Below are 11,364 nucleotides of genomic sequence, written 5' to 3'. Positions count from 1 at the left end.
AGGTTAGTTTTTGGTTAGGTTTTGGTTCCCATGGAAAGTTTGCTTAACGTTCTGGGAACGTTAGTTTTTGGTTACACCAAACGTTCCCCTAATGTTCCCTAAAAGTTGCAACCTTTAGGGAACTTTAGGAGAACGTTCCGTAAACGTTCTGTGTTAGTGGGGAAGGCAATGTAGGGACTAATTATTACACACGCACAAACATTTAGGAGTGACCTTTATCTTGTTTAATGATAATATAAATGATGATGATAGTAATAATGTCATCATTATTTTTTGTAATTATTACTGTCAATAATAATAATAATAATAATAGCCTAATAATAATAATAATGCTGGTAGTAATAGTTGTGGCTGTAGCAGCAATCATTTTATTTGTATGTTTATGTTACGTTTTATGTTATGTTGTTTTTTGTATATCTCACCTGGCTTGTTTACTTTATATTTTGACAGATGGCAAGTGGTGGACGAAGTCAAGTATGGGAGCATTTCACAAAAGGCCCATCGGGTACAGTCACATGCAACATCTGTACAGGCTCTGTGAGCCAGGGATCTGGCAGCCTCAAATTTAAAAATACATCCAACTTGTGGGCACACCTTAAATCAAAACAGAGAAAGAGATCTACGAGAAGATGCAAAAAGAAGAACAGCCTCAATTCCCAACCACATCATTGACACAGCCAACCCTAAAACAAGTGCTAGAGAAAACCACAAAATGGACTCTAAATGATCCAAGAATTGAAGAAATGGACAAACTCCTGATGGAGATGATAGCCACTGACATCCTGCCTTTTGCAGTTGCTGAGGGTGCAGGGTTTAAAATGGTTATGGCCAAGGCAGTGCCCAGATACCCATTAAAGACAGAGAAATTTTTCCGTACAAAGAAGATGGATGAGATTTACACAGGAGTTGTAAACAAAATAAAGAAACTGCTGTCAGTTGAAAATGCAGGAAACAGCATTTCTTTTACCACTGACTGTTGGTCAGGGTCAAATGAGGCACTCATGAGCCTGACTGCTCATTTCATTGACAAGAATTGGAAAAAGGTCCAACTTGTCTTGAACGTGAAATCCTTGTCACAGTCCCACACAGGACAGTACATTGGAGAGACATTTCTGTCCATGCTTGAAGAATGGGAAATTGATGAGGAGCGGGTCATGCTTGTACTCAGGGACAGTGGGGCAAATATGGTGAAAGGCATGCGCCTTGTTGAGATGCCAGACCTGAGCTGCAGTGCTCACATACTGCACCTAGTTATCAATGATGGCCTCAGTTCCCAGAGAGTGGTGGTGGACATTCTGGCAAAGCTGAAGAAAATTGCAACTCACTTCAACCACTCTGTTACGGCACAGCAACGCCTATCTAAAATTCAGGAGGAGCTAGGTGTCCCACAGCATTCGATCATACAGGCAGTACAGACAAGGTGGAACTCGACACTGCACATGTTGGTGAGGATGATTGAACAGAAAAGAGCCATCACTGCGTATGCTAGCGACCATGGACATTTCTCATGTCTGTCAGCAGAGGAATGGTCCATTGCGTCGAACCTGGCAGAGACCCTTGGACCACTGGAGGAGGTGACACTGGAATTCAGCAGAAAGGACTCATCCACATCCTGCATTCTACCGTGTTTAGCAGTGTTACAACGTTTACTGGAGTCAGAGGGACCAACCACCAGGGGTATTCAAACCACAAGAAAATTCATGCTAGACAGTTTGCAAAAAAGATTTGCAAAAGTTAAAGACGCTAAAGAGGTGGTGCTTGCCTGTGTCCTGGACCCACGCTACAAAGAGCGCCCTTTGGTACCAGAAATTCTGGTAAAAGTGAAAACCTGGCTAAAAGAGGCTATGGAGACCAGTCCACCAGATTCTGCCACGGAAACTCCATCTGAGGAGACCAATCCCAAAAGGCCGAGAACAGAGGACCAAGTACCCAGTCTCTTATACTCGCTGTATGACACTGTGCTCCTTCCATCCACCAGTGAGGCAGTGGAACCAGAGGGGATCATCGAAGAGCTAGAACGGTACTTCAGAGAGCCTGTCATTGACAGAAAGAGTGGGAATCCATATGATTGGTGGAAACACAACACCAACCGTTTCACCAGACCGTCAGCTTTGGCAAGGCAGTACCTCTCCTGTCCACCCTCCTCTGTGGCGAGCGAAAGAGTGTTCAGCACCATAGGGAATATTTATGAGGATAGGCGAAGCTCTTTGAAAGGAGAGAATGCAGAGAAACTTTGCTTCTTGTACTACAACCTGCCTCTGCTGGACTGGAGCTATTGAGGATTGACTTATTCTCATACCTCATATACTGTTAGCAATTTATAAGTAGTATAGTTCAGAGTTATATTTATGAAGCTTACCAAGTCTTTTAAAGACCAAGTCTTTTAATACTGGTAACTTTGATTTGGTTGTTGTTGTTATTGTGTTTTTGTTCAAAGGACTTTACGTTTCATATCTTAAGTTTGTATTTTTATACATTTTTTTATACATTTTATTTATCAGAACTTTAATATATTTTGATGTTCCTCTGTTCTGTTGTGACAATAAAAGAAACAAGTTTCATTTTTGAAATGCATTATCATATTATGTTAGTTAAAACTCATGAATAACTACAAATAACTAATGTTAGGGAAATCTGTTAATGTTTTGTTGCGAGTTTCTGAAGAAAAAAAAAAAATATATATATATATATATATATATATATATATATATCGGCCGATATATCGGAATATCGGATTTTAAAACCAACAAATATTTGTATCGGTATCGGCCTTCAAAATCCTTTATCGGTCGGGCTCTAGTGGTAATCCATACCCAAGGTTAACCAGCGACACTATGAGACGTATGTGCTTCTGATGCTAAATAATTTTTAGTTTTTCTTAATGCCTACAAATCCTAAAATTTTCCAGTGATTTACTGTATTAATTTACACTACCATAACCTTAACTATTTTTGTGCAGGTGAGGTAAGGCACACTGATCACAGACAAGGATCAGGAAGGAGACTACCGGAGTTCTCCCCTATGGCCTCAGCTTCCAACACAAGAAGTAAGTAATGCTTTATGGTGGTGCATTTTGCATAATGAATCTAAGTCACTCCTGTCTGTATGAAAATTATGATCCTTCGGTATATAATACTTTGATCACTTCGATAAATTTTATAATACATTTTTTATAACATGTTTTTATGTATTACCCGTACTGGTAACACTTTATAATAACGTTCCTTTGTAAGGCATTTATAAATGATTAGTTAATGATGAACTAATTATTTACAAAACATTCATAAATGATTAATAAGTGATATGCTAACAGTTTGTGTATGTTTTGTTAATACATTTACAAGTCATTTACAAGTGATTAGTTAGTGATGAACCTACCATTTACAAAACATGACTGCATTCAAAAAGGAATGATAAATGTTAATATTTTTGTGTATGGTTTGTAGACTAAGTTATAAATCATTTACAAGTGATAAGATAATGATAAAATAATAATTTACAAATCATGACTATATGTTCACAAAGATTATTAAGTAATATGCTAATGATTTACAAACATGTCGTTATTTATCTTTAAAACAATAGCATATTACGAAATGATCAAACAAATCCTAAGCAAATTCTTATTTAGGTGCTATTTAATATGCTATTAATCACTTATAAATCATTGAAATGTCAACATTGTATACACAGTAAAGGTGTCAATTATGAAAAAATGATGATCAAACCATTAGTAAATGATATATGTATATAATTTATGTATGCTTTGGTAAAGTTGTAAGCTGGTCGGTTAAAAAGCACAAAAATGCAATTATGCTAAAGCTCTTTTTTTTAAGAATAATAAATTATTTGGAGTCAAGTGAATCAACGTGTAAATGACTTACAGTTAGGGGATTACAGTGGGTTGTGTTAAACCCTTTCTTTCATCAGCATACACTCTAAAAAACGCTGGGTTGTTTTTTCAACCCAAATGCTGGGTTGAGACTGCTGGGTAACAAAGTTGGGTTGATTTAACCCAATTTGGGTTGAAAATCGGTCTTGATCTGTAACCCAGCAGTGCTGGGTTGAGAACGCAGACGTGAAAGAGAGCACACACGTCACGTCAACATCCAGGGACATCAGCGAGAATTGACGGAGTTTTGCGCCGTCTTTAGAGGGAAGCCAGTGAAATTCTGTCTGAAACGTAAGTTATTCAGTGTGTATTTAACAATGTTCATAATAAATAAAACATTTGCTTTACTGTATAATATATATACACGCAAATTTTAGGCTTTCGGTCAGTTGAACTGAGATTACCTAACGACTAAGCGACGGCCGTGCTCCGCCTCACGACCGATCTCTTGCTCAGTGGACGGGAAAGCGCGCATGACATCGTCATCGGAAGGAGCTTGGAAAGGATAACGTAAAATTTTTAAATATTACTTTTGTATATGTTAAATCTACTTTGTTTATTATTAATTATTTACTGTGTTAGATACGGTTTTGATATAGCGGAGTTTACTTAACTAATTTGAATTTGTCAGCACATCCACATAAATTTCCCGCTCTGCTTTTTTTTTTTTTTTTTATTGGTACCTTTTATCTATTGAAGGAATATTGTCTTAAAGACCACAGAAATGTCCTGTTTACTTTCACACAGTTACACACCTAATTATGGAACTTGCTCAACCACAGTGGTTTTGAAGGGGATGGGGACATGCTATTTTTTCATTCACCTAGCACACATCTTTTATTAACCAAAGATTATTCAACAGAAAAATGTCGTGTAATGTATGTTGATTACTTTTTTCTAATGTTTCGTTAATGAAACTGATAATGTTGTTCCAAGATGTATTTTTAATGTTGTTGTAGGATCATAAAGACAATTTTGTCCTTTTTTTATATATATATATATTCAATTCCCTCAGATGCAGTAAAAAGATGGAGCGCAAATGCAACAGACTCCGAGATTGAGGCAGCAATGGCAGAACACCTAAAGCATGCTCCAGGAAGAGCTGGGGGTGGGGGATATAGGAAATGAGCCCGTTGACAGAAATAATTCATGTGTGTGTTCATGTTCTTGTTCTTTTCGTTCTTGTTTAACTAATGTTTAATTGTTACTATTTACAGTTCTACTATATATTTAGCCTTTGTTTAAAAATGTTGTATACTTTTATATTTGTATGTGTGTATGTATGTGTTTATATATAATGCACACAAATATTTAAATGTATTATATATATTTATTTGTATTTATATGTATGTATATGTTATATAAATATGTATTTTTTTCTTATTTAATACAAATAAGAAATGTTTTGTAATGTAAACGTCGATTAAACGTTGTATAGACGTTGAGGTCTGACTGGACTGATTTTGGACGTTTTTTGAACCATTTATATTCTGATGTGCGTTTCACAATAAGGACGTTTATATTCAGGCTAATAAGTACACTGACATAACGCAGAAACACATCTTAAAAACATCCAGACGACGACACATTAGACGTCCACAAAAGACGTCGAATACACGGCAAGTTGACGTCAAAGACGTCCGTTCAACTTTCATTTCGGAACTATTTTTCAACCATGACAGGACGTGTCGGAGGGACGTCATTTCAACGGTCATCAAACGTCCAAATGTTTGCTGGGCCCTCGTTAACCCTGTGTGGATTCCCCGTGTTTACCAGCTGTTCCTGATTGTTGTCAAACTTATCATTAGTCCATTGTATTTAGTCCGTGTTTCCGTTTGTTTCTCCAGTCCTGTCATTGTATTGTAATTCTGCTTTACCGCTAGTGTGTGTTCCTTTTGCTCATTAAACCCCGCATTTCCCCGATCCTATGTCTCCTCGCCTCTGCTTCCCCGGTCAGCGTTGTGACAGTGAACCTACTTCCATGCTGCAATGTGAACATTTGCCATGTTCCTAAAAATTCTGTTTATCACACAGTGTCTGACCACACAGACCTAGATCATACTGGACATATCAACTGGACATATTTTCCACTATTACAGATTGATGTCTTGCTGCTCTTGCATATACTGATTTTATTGATTACTCAAAAACATACAATATAATTAATACCAATTGTTTTCACTGTAAAAATAATTCCCATGGTTGTTCATATTCTCATTCTTACTTAATATTTACTTTTTAATAATATATATAACGAACCGAATCAGGCTTAATCAAGATAGGTGATCTATCACCCAAAATTAACCTCCTGGACTGGACAAATACAAATTAACGAATGATTAAACATTATATGCTTCTCTTTTTGTATGTTTTCTAAATAAGACCGCGTGCCCATACCCAACTGTAATAGCGATTAAAGCGATCTATTCTTTTAGTATTTATATTAAAGACATTTATTTTATTACTGTTGTGGGATTAATCTTTGGAAACACTTAAATTTAATAAGCACAAAAACATATGACATACTGTAAACACGACTGTATTTTGTGTTTTACGGCTTTTTTGGAGGTCACCGACTCCGCTGTTGTGAGAATTACTGACTGTCTCGTTGTTCAAATTCGTGATTCCCCCCGCTCCCTCGCGTACCCCCTACAGCCTCTTGCGTACCCCAGGGGGTACGCGTACCCTAGTTTGGGAACCGCTGATTTAGACAGAGCAGACATGGAAGTGGACCTTATTCAAGAACGAGCGGAGGAGGGTGACCAGGGGCAGGCGGACTGGGTGCAGGTCATGTCAATAAAGAGAGTGGCGGCGGCTGCTTCAGGAGCTGCGCCCGTGAATGTGAGCGGCGGGGCGGGTGCCGTTGTCGGTGGGCGGGGCGGCGTCGCCGTCTCTCCACCAGACAGCTATGCCGGGAGGGTGGCTCAGGCTGGTCTGGCGCAGCGGGCTGGTGTGGGAGTGAGAGTGGGCACGGGTGTCCGTGCTGGTGTCCTGCGGCAGGGCTCTGTCATGCAGGGAGCCTGGGATACGGGGCCAGCCCCGAGGGGGCCGTATACAAAGGAGGCCACAGTCTCGGTGGACCTTGGTGCGTTTGATAGTGTGCCCCTCATGGAGGTCGCTAAGGCGGTACAAGTATTGGTCCCCCAGGACTCCCTGCTGGCGGTGTGCCCGGCCCCGAACGTGGCGGTGGAGCTCACATTCTCCGCGCAGGAATATATTGAACTCCTGGTGGGCGGCCTCCTGGTGCAGGGAAAGCTGTGCCCCGTGCGGCGCCTCTGCCAGGCAGAGCGAGAGGTCTCGTTCTTGCACCTGCCCGCTTATGTGCCCGACCAGGCCATAATCGATCGCCTCTCGGCCTGGGGAGTGGAGCCCATCCTCCCGGTGCGCCGTCGGCTCCTTCCCGGCACCCGGATCACTAACGGCACCCGCTGCGTCAGGGTGCGCTTCCCAGCCGGCATGGTGTCCCTGCCCTACAGCACCCGTTTTGACACGGCAGAAGGGCCCCGCTACATCCGGGTGGCCCATGATAATCAGGTGCGCCTATGCAGGATGTGCATGCAGCCGGGCCACAACCTGGCTGACTGCCCGCAGTATGTCTGCCGTGTCTGCGGGTAGCAGGGGCACTACGCCCGGGACTGTGTCGCCGCCCGCTGTGCCGGCTGCAAGAAAGCTGCCGCTCTCTGTGCCTGCTCTGCCGCCCCTGGTCATGGGGGGAGGCTTCTGCTCAGGGGGAGGGGCTGACCTGGGCTCTCACATTGGGAGGGGGGACGGGATGTCTGTGTCGCTGTCTGTCTTAAAATGGATGAGAGAGGGATATAGGGCTCTCGAAGGAACAAACAGGCACGCTTAGGTTCACTCAAATACACTTTAATAAGTAATACAAAATGATCTCGCATTAACAACAATACTAAGCTATCATATTGAAGGCAATGCAAAATAACTCGTACTACAATGGGTATCAAATAATATATATCTTATAGCTAATAGTATTACGTGCAAAGGTACGAATATATATAGAAAAGAAGCAATAATACATAAAAGAAACAAGGAAACAGAATAAGTTACGAATTATTATCACAAGCGGCGATAATTTACTCGCAACAATCAATGGAAAGCATAAGCAGTTGCAAAGCTATTTACACTCGGACGTGCTATCATCACCCACCTTCACACATGGACTGGGGAGCCCTTTCAGTCCTGGCAGGAGACCAACACGTGAGTTCCGAAAAAGTGCCGGGCGATGCGCGCTCTATCCCACGGCTGAACTCTGGTCAGTACTGGGATCTCCCCCTTCCTTTATACTAAATTTAGAGTTGTGTGTGGTCAGGGGGTAAGCTGGCCAGGCTCACCCCATTCCCCCAGGCAATATATGGTGCTCCAATTGCCCCTTTTGTCCGAGTGATGCTGCTTGCGATAACATACTACAATAAGCGTCCTTGCGCAATGCCTCCCTGTTCCACCCTACAGGCAATATAGGGTGCTATATACTGACCCCCCCCCATCTCCCGAAACCAAGATAAGCATCCTGCATGCCGATCTAATGGCCCAGATGAGCATCCTGGCTTCTTTATATGAGGCCAAGTTATTTATGGCAAAATTAGGTTTTACAGGGGATTGGTAAATAACATGTTCGTGCAATTTAGTACCATTCGGGGTGAATCATGGACGATTGATCTGAATTTCAGGACGATCAGTCCACACGCGATCAGAATTAATCCATAATTATAACTTAATATTATAGTAAAAGGATTAATTCCATGTCACGTGGGTGACGTAATTGTCCGCGAATTCATCCTAATACACTGTCTCTCCCTCAGGCCTGCGGTGCTGAGCCCGTCGTTCCCGCTGTGCCTGCTGCCCTTGTTGCTGCTGCCGCCGGCTGCCTGGATCTCAGCTCGTCCACCTTCATCTCCGGACTCGAGGCCGCCTCTGTCGCCGGGGCCACCGTGGTAGGGGGTGATGTGACCGACTCATCGGGGGAGGTGAGTGGGGGAGCCATCCTGGGGGTGGACGCTGCACTCTAATGGGGGGGCCGGAGACCCCCCGGTCGTGCAGGGCCTTCCTGGGACGGCTGGTGCTGGTGAACTGGAGCTGCCCTCCCGAGCTGCAAGTGTCGGGGAGCTGCCAGAGCTGCAACAGCCTGTCTCCCAGACTCTCTTTTTGGAACTCCCCCCCCCCCCCCCCCCCGACTCTGACTTTGTCCATCCCCACAGCTCAGGCCGCGAGACAAGTGTGCCCGGCGTCCCATCTGGCCGGGGGTAGGACTGTTGATGGCCCCCCTCCCCCTTCCCCCGCTCCCTCCCTCCCTCTCTAGGAGCAGCCCTTCAAGTCATCGGTATCGCCCTGGTCCTTGTTACCCCTTGGGAGCGACACGCTCCGCCAGCTGGATGCCTCGGGCCAGGACCCCTTCATCACCCCTTGCAATCAGCAGGACTCCTCCAAGGCTCCCGTTAACAAGCTGAGCAAGGCAAAGTTCAAGATCAAGCACATCAAGGGGTCTCGGCCCGGGGCAGTTCGTCCGCCCCCCCTACCTGGTCTCACCAACTCCCTCCGGCGGCAGGAGGAGCGGCGGCAGTCAGCGGTGGCGGCCTTGGCGGCCCTTCATGCTGCGAGCCCGGGTCATGACGACAGCGATGACACGGACTGACCCCCCCATTGTGTTTATTTATCTCATGTCTATAGTTAGTATTGTAAATGTGCTGTTATTGTTGTATTTCTGGTTCCGTTGCCCTAAGTATTTCGCTGTTTTTGACTATGTCCCCTTAGTGTTAGTCCCCTCGCTAGAGCCGCTGTCGTCCCGGAGTGTCCCCGTCCCCTGGGTGTCTGTGTTTTAGTTACAGTGTATTTATTGCTTTATTTATGGTTCCTTTTATTATTGTTATTGTTTTTTATGGTTGTGTTTTTAACTTGTGTGTTTACCATGACATCGCTCGCCCATCAGGGTGGGTTGTGTAGGTGGCTGTTTTTACGTCCCGCTTTTATGTCTGGCTTGTCGGTTTTAGCGCCTGTGCCCCAGTTAGTTAGTGTGATTATTGTATAGTGTAGTCTTGTATGTATGTGTTTTATGCCTGGTGCCAATACACCATACGGACAATGACATTGACTCTTACGTCCCTCAATGCCCGGGGGCTGCTGACCTTAAATCCACTACTGTAAACCACTTTGCACTGGGGGGCACTTTTATCAGTAGGGTGTGAGGATCAGGTACCACTGTCTGAGCCTCCACTACCTCATTCACTGTATGCAGATCATGAACTAACCTCCACATTTTGCCTCCTGCCTTTAGCACAGGCAGGAGAGGGGTGTTGCAGTTACTGGTGGTAAGTACCAGCACCCCCTGCCTGCAGTAACCCTTCTATCGTCTCCCTTATACCATCCTTAGCCTCAATTTGCAGGGGATACTAATTCTTCCAGGGTGGCTGCACCCAGACTTATGGTACATTTTCACTGGATTAGCTGTTTTCACTGTACCTGTCACGATGTGTAAAACACGGACCAGGGAAACAGGCGAACGGAAGCAGGAACGGGGTTAAATAAAAAGATTTAATTGGGGAACGCAAGGGCATAAGGGTAAAACAACACGGAACTCCACGACAATACACACAACAATGCAATGACAGAACTAGGGAAACAGACTCTGACGTGGACTTAAATACGTCAAACTAATACAGAAAATTGGAAACAGCTGTAAAACACTGAGAATCGACATGAGGTTAACGAGGGGGGCATGGCACAGGAGGATCAGCACGAATGGGGTGTGACAGTACCTGCTGTGCAAGATGCATTTTGTATTTGTCTGGCCAAGATGAATAACACCATATCAAGCCTGGGTAATTTCAGGATTTTTATTACAAGGAGGTTTGTAAAATGTATGGAAGAAATAAATGGTGGTACAGCTTAGTTTTGTTCATAAATTATTTTGTATTTTCAATATGTCTTTTTTATTAACTGCACAGCATGCACCACTGCGAACAACTGCGGAAAACTGTAAATAAGAAGCTTTTAACCTGGGCAGAAAATGCAGTGTTTGTACTGTAGGACTTCATGAAATAATATCAATTTCACAGGACATTAAACTGAAAAATGCACAGTGAAATATTTTCTAATAATAATAATAATAATAGCTGAGATATCAAACAGCATATGACTCAAAATGTAACAATTTTTATCTAAATGAACAGTTTCATTTTAGAGCCAATGGCCATGTGACCAAGAGCATTTGAATTATTACCATTATCTTAGTAAAATGAGAGGCTGAAAACATTCTTGAACCCTTCAATTTAGCATACACAGTTCCCTCTATAGGACTCTGTCCAAACTGCATCTCTTATCTAAGGTGGCCAGATCCTGTATATAAATAGCCGACTTCAGCCTTGTGTTCTGGAACCCAGGCAGGTGACAGTGACCAGGGACCATCAAGAAGCAGAAATGCTTTTCTGAACCAGGTCACTTATGTGCTGATTTTCTGACTG

General features: G+C 43.2%; 1 pseudogene; it reads left to right on the top strand.

Annotated features, from left to right (window-relative positions):
• Nucleotides 1-450: 450 nt before the first annotated feature.
• Nucleotides 451-2,279, top strand: LOC140587395 (zinc finger BED domain-containing protein 4-like; annotated as a pseudogene).
• Nucleotides 2,280-11,364: the final 9,085 nt, after the last annotated feature.

The sequence above is a fragment of the Paramormyrops kingsleyae genome, unplaced genomic scaffold (genome assembly GCF_048594095.1).
Source record: "Paramormyrops kingsleyae isolate MSU_618 unplaced genomic scaffold, PKINGS_0.4 ups208, whole genome shotgun sequence".
NCBI lineage: Eukaryota > Metazoa > Chordata > Actinopteri > Osteoglossiformes > Mormyridae > Paramormyrops > Paramormyrops kingsleyae.
This window is presented reverse-complemented; position numbering and strand designations above follow the sequence as displayed.